This window comes from Danaus plexippus (assembly GCF_018135715.1).
Source record: "Danaus plexippus chromosome 16 unlocalized genomic scaffold, MEX_DaPlex mxdp_23, whole genome shotgun sequence".
Classification (NCBI taxonomy): Eukaryota; Metazoa; Arthropoda; class Insecta; order Lepidoptera; family Nymphalidae; genus Danaus; species Danaus plexippus.
The window spans coordinates 2736989-2753488 of record NW_026869851.1 but is presented as its reverse complement, the minus strand read 5'-3'; the positions used below and the strand labels follow the sequence as shown (position 1 = coordinate 2753488).

At 28.6% G+C, this 16500-nt stretch overlaps 1 protein-coding gene across 2 annotated transcripts in view; it reads right to left on the bottom strand.

Annotated features, from left to right (window-relative positions):
* The window catches only part of LOC116771702 (adipokinetic hormone/corazonin-related peptide receptor variant I), a 34213-nt gene that overhangs the window by 11708 nt on the left and 6005 nt on the right, over positions 1-16500 (bottom strand). Inside the window, exon 1 of one of the 2 annotated variants that reach the window (XM_032663625.2) lies at positions 1049-1073. The exons of the other annotated variant lie outside the window; for it this stretch is intronic. The gene's annotated coding sequence lies outside the window, so the exon portion shown is untranslated. Of the gene's footprint in view, positions 1-1048; positions 1074-16500 lie in introns of those variants that run through there. 2 annotated transcript variants of the gene reach the window in all.

The following is a 16500-nucleotide window of genomic DNA, read 5'->3' as shown; positions in this document are numbered from 1 at the left end:
ACTCATGCACAAGCACTTGACAAGTGCACCTTTGCTTCATAATATAACTTGCATTTTATTACAATTTGATAGTCTTTGATGTCGTCAGAAATGAATGTTCTGGAATGTTTATAACTTAAGCTTCTTCGATTGTGTTGCGTTAGTTGTCAATCGACTGACTGACCAAAAGTGTGTTAGAAATATCGTTCCAATGCTATTTCCATTTTATATAAACGAGCACCCGAAATTTACACTAAAACCCTCAAACGGAATTTAGGACTGCTCGGAAAAAATCTTTCAACTCAAGATTCCTTATATGTATATTTTAAGTATATTTTATACAACATATAATAGAAATTTTGTTCATGTTCATGCGACACTTTTTCCTTCCTTTAATTTCCATTGGAATACAGGATTAGGCCAAAGAAAGGATATGAAAATATTATATCAGTCTAAAAAAAAAAAAATTCAATATAAATAAAAATTAGGCAATAACATAAGCTATTTTATACTCAAATTTTAAAGCCTGAATATTTCTAACGCCGCAAAAGTTACTCAATCGTTTTTTTTTTAATACTAAATCCATATAATTCCAAAAACCCCGTAAACCCCGTATCAATCTAATTGACATGATTTTTTTTCTTTAATTCTCACCTTCATCAACTCCCGTCAACATATCGGTTACAAGGAAACGTGATCAACAACGTGAATTGAATTATTTTATACGATAGAAACTTCGAGAAGAAATGTTTTGTTACAGATAATATAATCGAAAATCTACATTATTTAAAACCAAATGTATAACTTCCTTTCTTAAAACAACAAAGAAATACTTAAGTTTATTTTTTGTAACGTTGGTAAAAGACATTAAGTAGCTTCTTGTTTTTTTTTTATAATATCCGGACTCATAATGTAAACACGATGTCTTGCAAATTAATTTATATGGAATAATATTCAAATATCACGTAGTACGGGTATTAGCATGACTTAGGACTAAAATCCCTCAGGCTTGAGAAACTTTAATTACAACGAATAGAGTAATTACATAAAATCAAGCATGCGTACTTACATAGGGATATCCTATCCAGACTGAATATAAGTTACTGTTCGGTAAAAGAAATAAAACCTTCGTGGAAACGATTCAAACAACAAGAGACCGAGGCCGACAAATATAAAAAAAAAAAACACTTTTCAGTTCCACAACACGTAGATAATAAATAATAAAAAACAAACCGTAAGATGCAATCTCGGGCTTCGTATGTGATATCGTGGGTCAAGTATCGACCTTCCGAATACGTGATATAAGTATATTTTTCGGATTTATTACTTATACTGATATTGTTAATTAGTATCGGGATGCTGACCGCACATAAAGACATCTTAATTGGAATCTGTTGTCTATTGTGGAGTCGATCTCTGAGTAATTGTGATGTTTGTGCTCGGATTTAACACAAATGGTCTATATCTGTATTTAGTTAAATAATGATAATTACATTATGTTTTTATAGTATGTAAAATTATTGACAAAATAAATATAACATTTTATAGCTTGCTACTTTAATATATTTAATAAAAAATCGTCTGGCTATAGATTATATGTGTTTTTTCGGGAACAAAGGATGTTAGGCGACTTTTTTCTACAAAAAATAGTTTCCCTCAGAGATGTTACAAAGTACATTATAAAAGATATATTATTTAATCTTGATTCTCTCTTTTAACTTCGTCTCGTTATTTTTTTTTTCTAAGAATATTACATTGTTATATATTTTTTTTTGTACGGTCTTTCATTACCTCTTTTTAAGTCATTATAAAATTAAAAACAATATAGTTTTCAACACATTATAAACGATAAACTCGATAATATTATGTCTTCTTTTCAAATCAAACCTTCAAATATTATAATATAAATTTTATTACTTAATTAGCTAACGGGAGATTTTATCGACACTTATATCTACGTAAAGTAAAAGTTAGTTCTTTGAAATACAACCTCATTAAGATATTACTTCACTTTCAAGACTCGATGTTTTATATTCCGTAAAAGTCATTCACATCGGCTAACTTAATATTTAATTAAAGTGTCGCACTCGATACTTTTGCCGACTTTAAAGCAACGAGTTCATTAATCTTGAGCCGATGACTGCGACTAGACATACAACAATAAAAGTTTAATTCTTTAACGATGTTCAATAAATAATAAATATTTTTGACTCGTTTACATTATCATAATATACAAGACAATTTATTATATAAAAAAAAATGTTCAAAATAAAAAAAAATCTTTTTTAAATTTTTCTATTTCAATTATTATCTTTTTTTTTTTATTTCACTTCAATTGTGCTTATTATGTTATCTGTATTTAAAAGATTAATAAACAAGAATTGCATTTGTCGTTAAATATGAAGTATGTATCGTATTTAATAATAATAATACATTATAAGTATTTTATAAAACATCAAATACTTGTGTATTTTGTTTATTTTCAGAGTATGCATACGTAAACAAGGAGTCAAAGTTTAAAAGGTTATTCCAATGTTGACACGCACAAAGCATAAAGAGTTTTTAATTAAGAAACTTCAAGAACGTTCGAAAATGATGAGAAGCTTTTATAATTATAAATAGATACATCTATTTATTTTTGTTTTGATGTCCTGTCTTGTTTTTTATTCAAATAAAATTAAAGGCTATTTGTTTCGTTATTAAAGATAATCTTACACTAAATGTAACTAACTTTATAAAATTTTCTGTACACAGAAGAATTATAAAGGATATCGAAAGCCTTTTGTTGGACGAAAAATAGTATTCTTTTAGTTATTGTATAGTCAAATTTAGATTCAAATCTCTTGTTATTGTATGATATTATTGTTGTTTACATATATATAACGAATACTCATAGGTTCTAGCACTTGTGATGTCATGAGGGCCGTGTCATTACGTAGATAGATAACACATACATTGATGTAAATATCGGCTATATTTTCACATTGTTTATATAGATTTTAATTTATATATCATAATAGAAATTTATAAATCGATTCAATATGTGAAAGTTGATGTCCTTGAAGAAGTTTGGAATGAATACGTTGAGGATGTGAATTTCTTCAATAGAGCAAGGGCCCGTGAACCATAGACCTTCGTCTTTATATAAAAGCTGTAAGTTTGTCAGGGCATCTGCCAAAGGGTTGCTACTATTAAATGTCTGGCAATGAACAATGTGATTTTAAATAACAATATGGAAGTAACACAAAAATATAGCACTTTATAATTTGACGAAATTAGATCTGTATTTTAAACATCTTTAGTGCCGCCAAAGCCACTGCAGTATTAACTTCATAATTGGCCATTATTCTTACCTGTGCTGGGAGCATGTGCTGACAACCATGTTGACAAAAAAATTACTAAGTTCTGGGGTTCATTGGCTCTTAGCTATAACTGTCATATATATTTGATTTTCGTGTCTATTTATACACTATTAATATTAGGACATATATTATTCTCACGGATATTTTGATTGAAATACGTCACAAATATTGGTAATATTATAAAGAGGAACTCAGTATTCTTTGTTATTCCTAACTTTATAACGAATTTTTAGTGTGCAAAATTAATACTGACCGTTATAATGTTTCATTATTAAACGGAGACAACATACAATACGATAAATATATATACATATTGCGAATAAACTCGGTTATAAAAGTTAACTCTATCCATCTACACGCCTTTTCCTGAACCATATTCAATCAGATCTCTTGTGATATATGTAGTTCATTAAGTAAACAAGTTATTTTAAATATAATGCTAGTATGCACTTTCAAATTTCCACGATTTTTTTTTTTTAATAAGTGCTAAATTATCTTGCACAATCAATGAGATAAAAAGGAGTAATCTACAGCAGATATTGTCCAAATTATCTCAAATTAAATTGTTTGTATCATCGCAGGGTCAGAGTATGTACAAAAATCATTAAGTCTTATCTGCACTATGTTTTTGTTATAACATTGTTGGCCTATATACTGTTGGGACGAGAGCTTCGTCCGTAAAACTAATTCACTGCACGTTAAATGAACAATTTACACAAAAAAAAAAATACATTTTAAATAGGATATAAAGATTATTTTGAAATATTACACAGATAAAACAAGACAAGTTCGGCAACGTGAAGTTTATGAAACATTAAACAGATTAAAGATTAATGGAGTTTTATAATATTTTTCGTCAAGACGAAGTATATTCAGATGTAGCTGTTAAAGAGAATTTTAATCAATCCGTTGGAACTTTTGTTTGTAGGCACCAGTGTCGGTTCTGAGAATTTATTTAATTCGCTTCCGATAAAATGGGCAGAATATCGCTTGGAAAAACATCCAATATAATTTGACATGAGATTTTTGTATGTAGAGATTCTGTTTCCTGCTCGTCTACAATTTTTTATATATTGTTAGCGTTCTTTCGACTTATTATAGAGTAATAAGATTAATAAATGAATGAAGGATGACAATTTTCAGTTTATTATTGTATTTTTGACATATTATTCCTATTTTTTCAATAAGTTTAATGATATTTTTTATAAACCATAAATTGTAATGGCATCTACACAGACTACATGAAGGTGTACGTGTAAATATTAAAATAATAATAGCAATTAATATTATGTTGTTGAATGCAAAACAATATCCAAAATGTCCAAAATATAATAATACAATAATAATATAAATTTCAAGACGATCAACATCACAACCAGAAACAAACATTGTTTTTTTTTTATAATGTTGTAGAAAAAACGAATGTATACATTTTGTAATACTTAGACTTGACAGTATTTAACTGGCGTGTTGGTCTCATGCTGGTGTCAAAGTTTATCGGGATGTGTTATTGCGACACAATGATATCTTTGTCCACATTAATAACATTAATTAATAATTAGGTTTACATTTAACACGGTAGTCTAGATTCTGTTATTCTAGACACTCAAGTACCATATATAAACATGGTCTAATAATAGAATATAATAAAATTATTGACAGTACAAACATTTTTCATAACTTTATCATGTATTATAAAATGTAAATTTAATGTCTCTATATACGCATAAATAATGTGAGTTTTCTGAATTTTTTTAAAAACTGAAAACCTGCTAAGAGCAATTTTTATATAGGTATTGTATGTACTATGTACATCTGTGATTAAAAATCCTTCGCAAACAATACCAGAATTTTTGTATATAGCAACATTTTCTTGTCTTCGTTCGCGATATATTTTTTTGAATAACATGTGACTCGGTTATTCTTTTTATTGTTACCTGGTAAGAATTAAAAATATATACACATTTTATTCGATTTTCGAATCAGAATATGTAATTCGAAGTTTGTCTAATGAATAAAAAAAAAAAAACTCCATTTCACGATACCATCTTCATAGATAATTAATTCGGCTTTATTATACGTTACAATTTATCAAAACATACTGACAGAGTATTTATTATATAATTATAATACTGTCACAATCCAGAGTCCGCATTACTGACCCGCGGCCTCACTATCTTCAATTCGATTCTAGAATTAATTAAATACCTCATTAGGAGATTGGCCGACCTTACTTTCATCAGCAATCACTGAATCAGTGAGCTGTTTGACAATATGAGTTGAAGCGATGTAAATAATATTCATATATACTATTGTTGTCAAACACAGGAAGTACTTATATCTCAACCCAGACAATTATAACTATTTAACTTACAAGATATTATTAGCCTTAATTCAGTTGTTTGGACTGAAACATGTTAACTGATAATAAGTTATATATATAAATACAAAGACAGTTTATTTTTTTATTTGTTTTCCTGTGTTTTTATATATAATCTTTGTAATTATAAAGAAATTTCCTTTTATGGATTTGCAATTAGATATATAATAGCTAAGTTTGTTAAGATGATTTCGAGTGTATTGTTGAAGTCAAAGCAATATTGGAGATTAGAAATGACAATGGCCTTTCCATGTAGGTATGATTGAAGGTTCGGAACAATTTGGGACAAATGGCCGATGTATTGAAACCTCTCTTGTTGGCCAAAATTACGTAAAATGAGACGAAACCTCTTATCATTCAATGGATTCGCCGTGCGGGTGCCGGGTCCATCGTTACAGGGAGAGGAGCTTCAACAGTGCCTGGGACTTGCGACCCAGGTGTAGGTTCAAGGGGCTCCTATCTTTTTTACGCCCAATGGAACTGTGAAAGTACTTGGGAATTCTCAGTGATTGTTCGTTTGACGATATCCCTTTAATCACTGTACTTAACTGCTACTTTTATATAATACGAAATTTTATTTTACTAATTTCTCTATCAAAAAATAAGGTTCACCCGAAAAGAATGTGTGACACCCCTTAATAACACGGTCTGCATGAGAATAATTAAACGAATACTTTTGTTTAACAATCGGATATATTACCTAAATAAATCATCACATTAAAAATAAGTTATGTGTTTTTTATTTCTCAACTTAACATTCTCCAACATACGCGAGTTTTCTTTCAAGTTAATGTTAATTAAACCTGTCAAGTAAAAGGTTAGGATTGTAGGTTCCGTAGGGCAAATGAAGTAGATTGATAGCAAAAGCTGTATATATATAGAGAATTCATGTTCAGTTTAAGTTCTCAAATAACTGCGGAACCATAATTACACATGGTTTCTTACAACATAAAACGCGGTGCAAACAATTTAATAGATAAAATTAATATTTAGCCATACTTTTTCTTATATAACGCTCTGTATTTACATTATAAATGTGCATTTATTTTTGTATGTGCAACATATTATCTTTAAACCCATAAATTATATGTAATCTTAATTTTAAACAGAGTATATATAACAAACTAAAACCTTTTTGTACACTCAAAAATGAATATCGGCTGTTATCGTTGTAAGAATGTTTTATATGTGCGATTGGTTTAAAATAAAAATTGATTACCTTTGGGAAATTAATTCCACCTTTCTATAAAGAATTCGACAACGGTTAAGTTAATAGTTGTTTGGAGCTATACAGACCAGAATAAGTCTTGAATTTTATATATACATTTTTAAAGATATGTTTTAATTAGATAGCATTACTATACTCATAATATATATATATATATATATATATATATATTCAAACTATTCTGTTCATATTACTAACATTATTTCTAAATAATAAATTTCTGTATAAACAGAAAAAATATGAGTAAATAACACTTTCTACATGTTTAATGTATTCTGCTAATATTAATAGGACAGTTTAAACCTATCGAACATATCTGGGTTAAACTAACCATGATAACATGGATTTTTTTAATCTAAATACTCTTTTGTAAAAAACTAAGGAATAATATCTTTTTTTTTTCATATAACAAATGTAATTTCCCGTCCTAATTCATAGAAAAAGTCTCCCGTCAAACCCGATTACATTACGAGAGGATTTTGTAAATTGAAAAGTCAGTCCTTCGTCTTATGGGTCAACCTATCACGGATAACTCGAAATTATATTTTTTATCTGATCATTTATAGGTAATACATATATATTTTTTATATTTACATATAATTTTTGTCTTCAAATGAGATTATTTAAACTTTTCTTAAGTTAAATACGTACATATTTGTCGTAATGTTTGATATAATATAGAAGAAATACGCAGGAGATGTGAGATTTAACTCTATAAGAGACGAAATGAAACTTCTCATCCTGCCATGGATTTACCGTGCGGGTGCCGGATCCATCACGTTGCAGGGAGAGGAGCTTCAACAGTGCCTGGGACTTGCGACCCAGGTGTAGTTTTAAAGCGCCCCTATCTAACGCGCGTTAAACTCTCACCTTCGCCGTCCAAGCTCAGTTCTCTACCTAACAGAACATATCAAATCCAATAAAATTTAGATCATAGACTCTATTCAAATCTGTCCATGCATTCCAAACAAGCATGGCTTTAATTAAATTAATTCTATAAGATATTTGAATAATTTAATTATATATAACCGATGACAGATTCTAACCGCTTGCGGAGTTAGTTGAATTGATTCTAAAGTACGACATTTATTTATATATTAATGTTAACAATATAAGAAGTCACTCTTTGGTGTTGTCTCCTCAAATCACTCAAGATTATAATTTGTCCAACAAATAAAAACACTGACATTGGCTAAACATTCCACGATTCCAGTGCGAACGAAGCCATAAAAAATATAAATATATATAAGAAGTCTTATTGTTTGATATCATTCAAATGTCAATATTAAAGAAAATTAAATATATATATTTAAAAATAATATAAATATATATATTTAAAAATAAAATAATTAAAAATCGGAGAAAATTTATAGAGCAATGTGTGACGTGAGTAAACATTAATTGATTGTATTTTCGTGAAAATGTTTTATGCTACATTTATGTTAATGAGATTTGAGGCTTTCGCGAGTTTTATTCATTTAAATGAAACTAATATTAACATCTCGTCTGCCCGTGATCACGGTTGCTGGAAAGTAACCGAAACGTCGGGAGTATGTAGATTTTTACAATAATAAAGCATGCGTAGTATATCTGTATAATATTAGTTTCATTTAAATATTTATGTCAATATCCAAGACCCTAGTTCGTAGCATACAGATTAAATAATTCGTTATTATTCGATTTTATTATTAGATATTCGCTAATAACGAAATCTATTTATTTCGAAATTCTCTTAATAAACAATATTACGTAACTTATTTCAAAACTTTATTTTTATATTTTTGCCTTAATCAAACAAATTTTCTTTGTTTTTTAAGTTTTACCTGCATAAACTATTCTTTAATAATAGATCCTAACACGTTCTTTTAACGAAAATAAATTTGATATATTCATTATTTCCCCATTTTTATTACTGGGTATAGAATTACTTAAAGGAGTAGACATCGGTAACTACCGTGTCTTACAAAAGAATAAACTTGTATTATAAATATGTAAAAAATTATAGAATTTTCTAGAAAAACTAATACAATTCAATATATCTGTTAGTGTTGTTTATATGCGAAAATTTAACATACGTTTTACATATTCGTACTAGTATTCCCCAAAACTTAATATTTGTGGGCAACTAAGAAACACAATAACAAGATAATCAACATAATAACTGAAAACAAAACAAATAGATCGTACTGAATAATTTAAATTTAGAACAACACAGTCTTTGTTTACATAAAGTATTTTAAAAATTTCCCGCCATAAAAATCGAATGATTAAGTGTCGTTTATATAAAACTTATCTTTGAGAGTGACGAATGTTTGTTAATAAATAAATATAATTATATATTAAATATATAAATATAAACTACTCTCAATGAGATAGTGCGATCAAAATCTACGGATTCGTTTCTACCTAGCCACCTTTCAATGACAGTTAAGCCGTCTAGCCGAAAATAAAAAAAAAATACCACTTGAAAATTAATTGAAAGCAATAAAGCCTGTGCAATATTTAATTATATATTGCACAGGCAACACCTACTTTTTTTGTTCTTGTCACTCTTGGTTATAAAAAGATAATATACGCATACATACATAAATGTACACAAATTGTACAATAATGTAAAAATTATATAGTCAAATGTTATCATACATTATTTTCCTCAATGTCTTATATATACATAGTAAAATATTACATGATTGTTATTGGACATATGTACTATAGATAAGATCAAACGTGACCCACTAAATGTGAATAAAAAATCAATCGTCTCCAAATACGATTACATATTTCTAGGCTCCCGAATAACACTTTTGAGTTTCAAATAACCAATGAAAAGGTAGCATTTATTTGCAACATAATAAAAATTATATTTACTAACTAGTAATATAAAAAAATTTCGTACTTTTTGATAAAATTTGTTTAATGTGCAAAAAGAAAATATATTGATTAGAGTACGCTCCTATTTCCTATACAAAAATGTACAAGCAGTACGCTTTGATCCCTTTCATCAATTAAATTGGCCATCTATTCAATTACACTGGGCTTATACTAATTACGAAGGTAGTATTTATTTTGTGTAATAATTTCGTGAAAATCTGAAGGACAAAACTGAGTTACATAAAACCAATGCCAGTAAATTTCTTACATCCAACCCTAATAAATTCCAGCCGGGTATAACAAGCCGCATAGAGCTGAAACGACAAATATTATAGATTCCGCCTGTTTTACGGTTATAGGAATTATAACGCTCAGATACAAAGTTATTAAACATTAAACAATAGTGTATAAAAACCGATAAAAAGAACATAGATTAGTGATGTGAAGTAAAAATTTAAAATCGATTTAAAAAATCCTGTCCTCCATGACGTTTAGACAAGATAAAAACCAACAAGCTTTATTTTGCTTATAATAATGAATTCCAACTATTTCGAAAAAAAAAATGTAAATCTGTCACATCATACAGTACCCAACGATGTTCTCTGTACTATAGAAAATGTAAGTTCGGAAAAAAATAAAAAAAAATTACATAATTTTTTTTATTGTTATCACAATATCATAACATAATTTCATATTATTTAGAAAGAAATAATTGAAGTACATATTAATATTTTTTCGATATTTTGACGAATATTTCAAATATTTTTTGTCTATTAGGACCAGCGGTGTAAGAGTGTTATCGATTGACTTAAAATTGTCAATGCTCACCAATTGGTGCCTATTATTGAACGCGTCTGGCTTTACTTTCCTTCATTTTCTCTTAACAAGGTTCGCTATGGAAAGAAAATTTTATATTTATAGTTAGGAGAAAGTTTTTGTTCAACAAGGAGACTCATATTTTATTTGTTACCATACAACTTAAACAACAATGACATTTTATTCGGAAGTATTTATTTTTAATTGCTCCTATACATATTGCTGATATTCTGAAAATATTCGAGAAAATTTAAACGTATGACACATAAAAGGTCCATCTGCCCTGGGGTTGGGTAATTTAGAAGTGTAAAACGTCTCTTTTAAAACTCGTTCTAATAAAAAGCTATTGGGGACCAACAACATCACTTAAAAAATCGTCGTTTGTTTTGTGTCTTCCTAATGGAGTAATAAAATAAATAAATAGAAAATTTCAGATAACAGTTCACTTAATGCTTATACTTTAATATTTTGGTGGAAATTTTAAGCGAAAACATCAAACAGCAGTTTATCATATTATTTATTAGCGTTAAGTAGATTAGATTTAACGGATATAATACAGATAATGAACAGAACAGAACAGAAGAATACTTTATATCACAGTAAATTTCTTGCCATCCATCACAAAAGTTCATTAAGTAATTTAATACTGCCAATGTCCATTATTATATATATATATATATATATCTGTTAGTGATACAAAATAGTACCAAAGATCAATTAAGCTTACAACGAATTTGTTTCAAAGATTAAATGCCCCGGGCATTAACTATAAAGTAATCGGTTCAGTGAGGCCTTGAGCGAGATCGTATTGCGTCAGAAACTATTAAATTATAATATGAACTGCTATTTAAAAACGTGTAACGATTATTATTAAGTAATTTACAACAACAGTCCACTGTTTCATGACACAAGAAACAATGTTTTGTTAAATATAACTAAAAAGTATATCGGAGTCAAGCAAATTCATATCTCACAGAATCTAACCTATATACGATTTATTTAAAAAGTAAGCTCTTGATTACAGCACGAAAAAATAATATCGAGATTTTTAAATTGAATCGATTTCTTGAATTTAAAACTGTCATAGAGTTATATTATGTAAAAATGTTGTCAAATTTTATTTACTTATGTATACTTATATCAAGATACGAAGTTAATATTTTTGTGGGCTTTTCCTTCATTAGCTACACACTACCCAGCGTGGCAGGTCTCAATAATTACTCCTAATGCCGTTTTTACGTTCAGTCCATTGCTATTTTCCTCATACTCGTATTCTTACAGTCGGTAAGAGACAATAACCATAAACAACAGCTTCAGCTATCATAGACAGCGATGGTGATACACTATGAAGTTTAACATTGGCTTGAAATATATTAAAAAAATACAAAATACTCAAATTGTTTATTACGTATTATACATATTTTTTATATGCATAATTAAGGATATAGATTTAGGTTTTAAAGTAACGAGTAACAATTATATCACGTGTGCGGCAACAGAACAAAACAATATCTTGACAAAGTTATAACTCGTGTGTATGAAGTACTGTCTGTCAATGTCTGAGAAGCAAAACGTGAATATTACAGAATTACCTTTTACCTATTGTAACTTTGTTTTTGTAAACAAAATTACCTTTACCTGTTGTTACCTGGTTGTTGTACATAATTTAATATTTACCTCCGGTATTTTTTTAATTATGAAATAATATTTATAAAATTATGAATACGTCTTGTAATTACTCCATCTTGTTTACGATGGCACAGTGGAAAACATTTCTCAGAAATAAAAACAACTGGCTGACATTATTGAATAGGTCATGGTCTGTGCAGAAACTGTAATTTTTCCTTCTATGAATATAATCATCTTTAAAATATTCCTTAATTATAATTCAAAACGCAGTAAAAATCGTGAATTCGCACACTCAAAATTAGTGGACATATTTTAGGGCTTGATTTGTTGGTTGGGTATAAATTACATATAATAATGTTCATTTAAATGAAACTAATATATTTTCGGATATACTACGCCGTGATCACGGTTGCTGAAAAGTAACCGAAACGTCGGGATTATGTAGTTTTTAAATAATAAAATCCGCGTAGTATATCCGAAAATATATTAGTTTCATTTAAATGAATAAAACTCGCGAAAGTCTTAGATCTCATTATATAATATTATTATTGGAAAAGCTGTATATTATAAGGATTTAACTCTAGAAAGATTAAGCGATGAACACACGATCAAGCTTTGCTGAAATAAATATTACTGATTTTAAACACAACACTTTAATATATAATATATACCTACCTATTAACTTATATGACACTTGTTTAAATACGATCCAAGCGATGTTTTTTAAGGGCTACGATAGATCTGAGAATGGTAATTGTTTGAATCGTTCAACTAATATGAGAGCACATTCATAATCCCTGAATAGATTAAGGCTTAAAGTTTCTGTTGACAAAAAACTTCAACCTCCTAAACATGTAGGTTACATGATACAAAATAATTCAAGGTTACGTGTAATCCATAAACAATTCGACAACAGCAATCTCTTTTCAATCAATATCTAACATTGATAATTTCTATCAGAGTCGGAGGCTTTTGTTTTTACCAATCCCTTTATAAACCGAAACGAAATGTTTAACGGTCCGCTGAGTCCAGATATAATCCCGAGGGACTAAAAATGATAGCCGAATATAATTTTATGCTTCAAATTCGAGCGATCTTAGTTGTCTGGCTCCTAAATCCTGTGACGCTTTGAAGAGATCTCTATATAAGTATTTCAATGAAATGAAAAATATAGATGAGTGTTTAATCTCATCTTCAGGCTTACCTTTAGTACTTCAGAAATTTGAGCAGGGGCTTGTCAGAAGCTGTGTCGCAAAATCGGAAACATACAGGCCTTTGTAAGGACAACTAATAATAGATTTCTATACAAAACTACGTTAAGTAAGTTCTATATCCAATGCTTTCAATATTATCCTATACCTCTTTTGCTCTAAACTAAATTTGTTCTAGACTAAATTCGTTAAGTTTATAGAACTTAGGTACAAGACCTTTTAACAAAATCAACATCGCAGTATCAAAACGAGAATTCGAAAGTGAGTACACAGACCTTAGAAAATAAAAATATCAAATCATTTGTAAAGACTGAAATATTACAAATTGCTTGTCATGATGCCCAAAAGAATTGCCGGTTAAAATACTTCGAAATAAACGACCTAATTCTATGACATCCTCTTTGGTGATAACACAAAGGCAATTTTATTTTATATTTTGATATCGATAAATTTTGATGACGTAAGCAAAATAGCCAAATCAAGTTAAGGTTTTACAACTCGGGAGGGATAGTACTTGCTTATTAAATGTAACCCTTTTGCGACAGGAACAAAGTTATTAAAATAGACGTTTCTTAACGTTTATATTTATCTGTATACCTATTTCATTTTTTTATTTTCAATTTTTTATTAAGACGGAAGCATTGACTTATTTTTTCTACTTAATTTTTAAATAAATCTTCTTATAAATATTTCAAAAGAAATACATTTAATATTCTTCTTATATAGTTTCGTGATAAGATCGTAGAATACTATCATCCAATGTTTTGCTACATTAGATTTGACCATCTAATTTATGGAATGACAATTCTTATTCTTTCTCAGTTTAAGATATGGCAACACTACATAAGTAAATGTAGAAAGTAGTAGTTAAGTGTTTACATGAAATGCATGAAACTAAATTAGTTTAGTGTGGGAAGTGACAAGTAAACAATAACAAACACATTTTTTTATTGACTCTAATTGAAAGTTCAAGGTCTTTCTATTTACAGCCACGTATATTTTACAGATAATAATTGTCTCCATTGACATTGGTATGACGTCTGAAAAGTATTACTTTTGTAAAATACTACAGGCCTTACAATTACTGTAATATATATTATAATATTTAAGACAGTAAGAAGTATAGGAAACTTACCTTTTAGGTAGACAAAATATATGGACGCAAAGAATTGTTCGGCTCACAATTATATACACATATACTCAATTAGCGAGCCTCAATCTTGCCTTTGTACTTTTAATTGGCTCTTACCCTCGTGATCAGAACCGTTTCTCTCAAAACCATTTGCTTAAATGCTATTGTGGTTTCTCTTAATATTTTTTTTATTTCAAACTAATTTTCGTCCGCGGCTCGGTTCATTCACAGATATAGACGAATATGTACATATAAGAAGCGAACACTACGGCCGGCGTACACGTATTTCCATACATATGTTTATGTTAAAACATAACTTCTATCTTATCCACGAAATGGTAAAACATTAAAGTATCAGTCAAGCAGGAGTGCCTTATCACATGCAATTTTTATTTAATCATAAAAATGACTATACATCCTGATGGTCTTCAGAAAGCACTTCCTATTCTTTTTCCAAAGTCTTCCACCGGATATTCCATTATAAACGAACAAACTTTACAATACGTTAATGAAAATTTTAATAGAGAATGTAATTATAATAGAAAATTCATTCACCAATCTAGGTAGGAACATTTATTTTACCGTATCGTTCCAGGTCCTTCGTACTGCTGTCGAAAATTTTATCAATACATTTAAATGAAACTGAGTTTTTTTTGGAGACTACGCGTTTCTTATTATTTTATATAATATTATAATGATCCTGACGTTTCGGTTCTTTTACAACAGCCGTGATCGGGGTCGGATGAGATGAAAGATGAAATTTAACTTTAACAAAAAATAAACTGTCTAAAACCTGGGACTCCGTTATTAAAAATATAATATATGTCTAAGACCACAAGACCTCAAGACACAGTAAGCGCATTCTTCGTGCATCCAGAGCAGTACGCTAGAAAATTAATAAATCGTTCGCTGTAGATGACAAATAACAAGACTAACTGACAGACACTTTTATCTCGTCTGCCCAAAGGTAAAGATCTTAAATCTTAGTTTAATTTAAATTTGTATACTCGAAACTTAGATATCGTTTTCAATACATATTTATTATTCGAATTTAAAGTGTCATTGCTTTCATATTTTATACATAAATATAAGCTTAACAATACGTACGTATATAATATACACTCGAATTGTGGACCTCATTGTTATTGAAAAGATAAATAGAGAAAGTAAAATATTCAACATTGTACGAAAATTCAGGTTCATCGAATGTCTATATTTACTCTACACCTCATTAATGTAAGATAAAATATTTTATGTTTCGTTTTAACAGTTTGTAGTACAATAAAATAATTTTTTATCTATTTGAATATGTTTTGGTAAGAGTTATATAAAGTTCGTACTTCGTACAATTGTAGTTTAGTTCTTCATTAGACAAGAAAACGTTCGGCGTAGTTCAGTTCAGTTGCGTGTTCGAGGGATATGACGCGGATCGTTTACATCGGGAATAACATTAAAACTAAAAGGGTATGCAAATAAGAAAAAGAAGAAGAAAATAAAACTTAATTATACATATTAATATTAACTGTAACTTATAAATAATAAATTATTGATAGTACCTTCAGATATTTATATAAATATCTTATTTGAAAATTGGATTGTGAATGTTTATTCCTATTTCAATAATTATTTAAAAGTACTTAGACAGAAAATCAGAAGAATACATTGTAGTACAAGTATAATACATTTAAAAGTGATAACATTAATTATGAAACCGAATGCTTCATACTTCGAGCGTTTAATTTCAGCCGGGAGACAAACTTATGGACAACGTCTGGAATTTTACAATAAATTAAACAAAATTCAAATGATTTCATTAAAAACTCAATCTATTCTTTCAATAAAAATAAAAGTATTAAAAAAAAACGTTTTCAAACAGAAATAATTCAATGTCA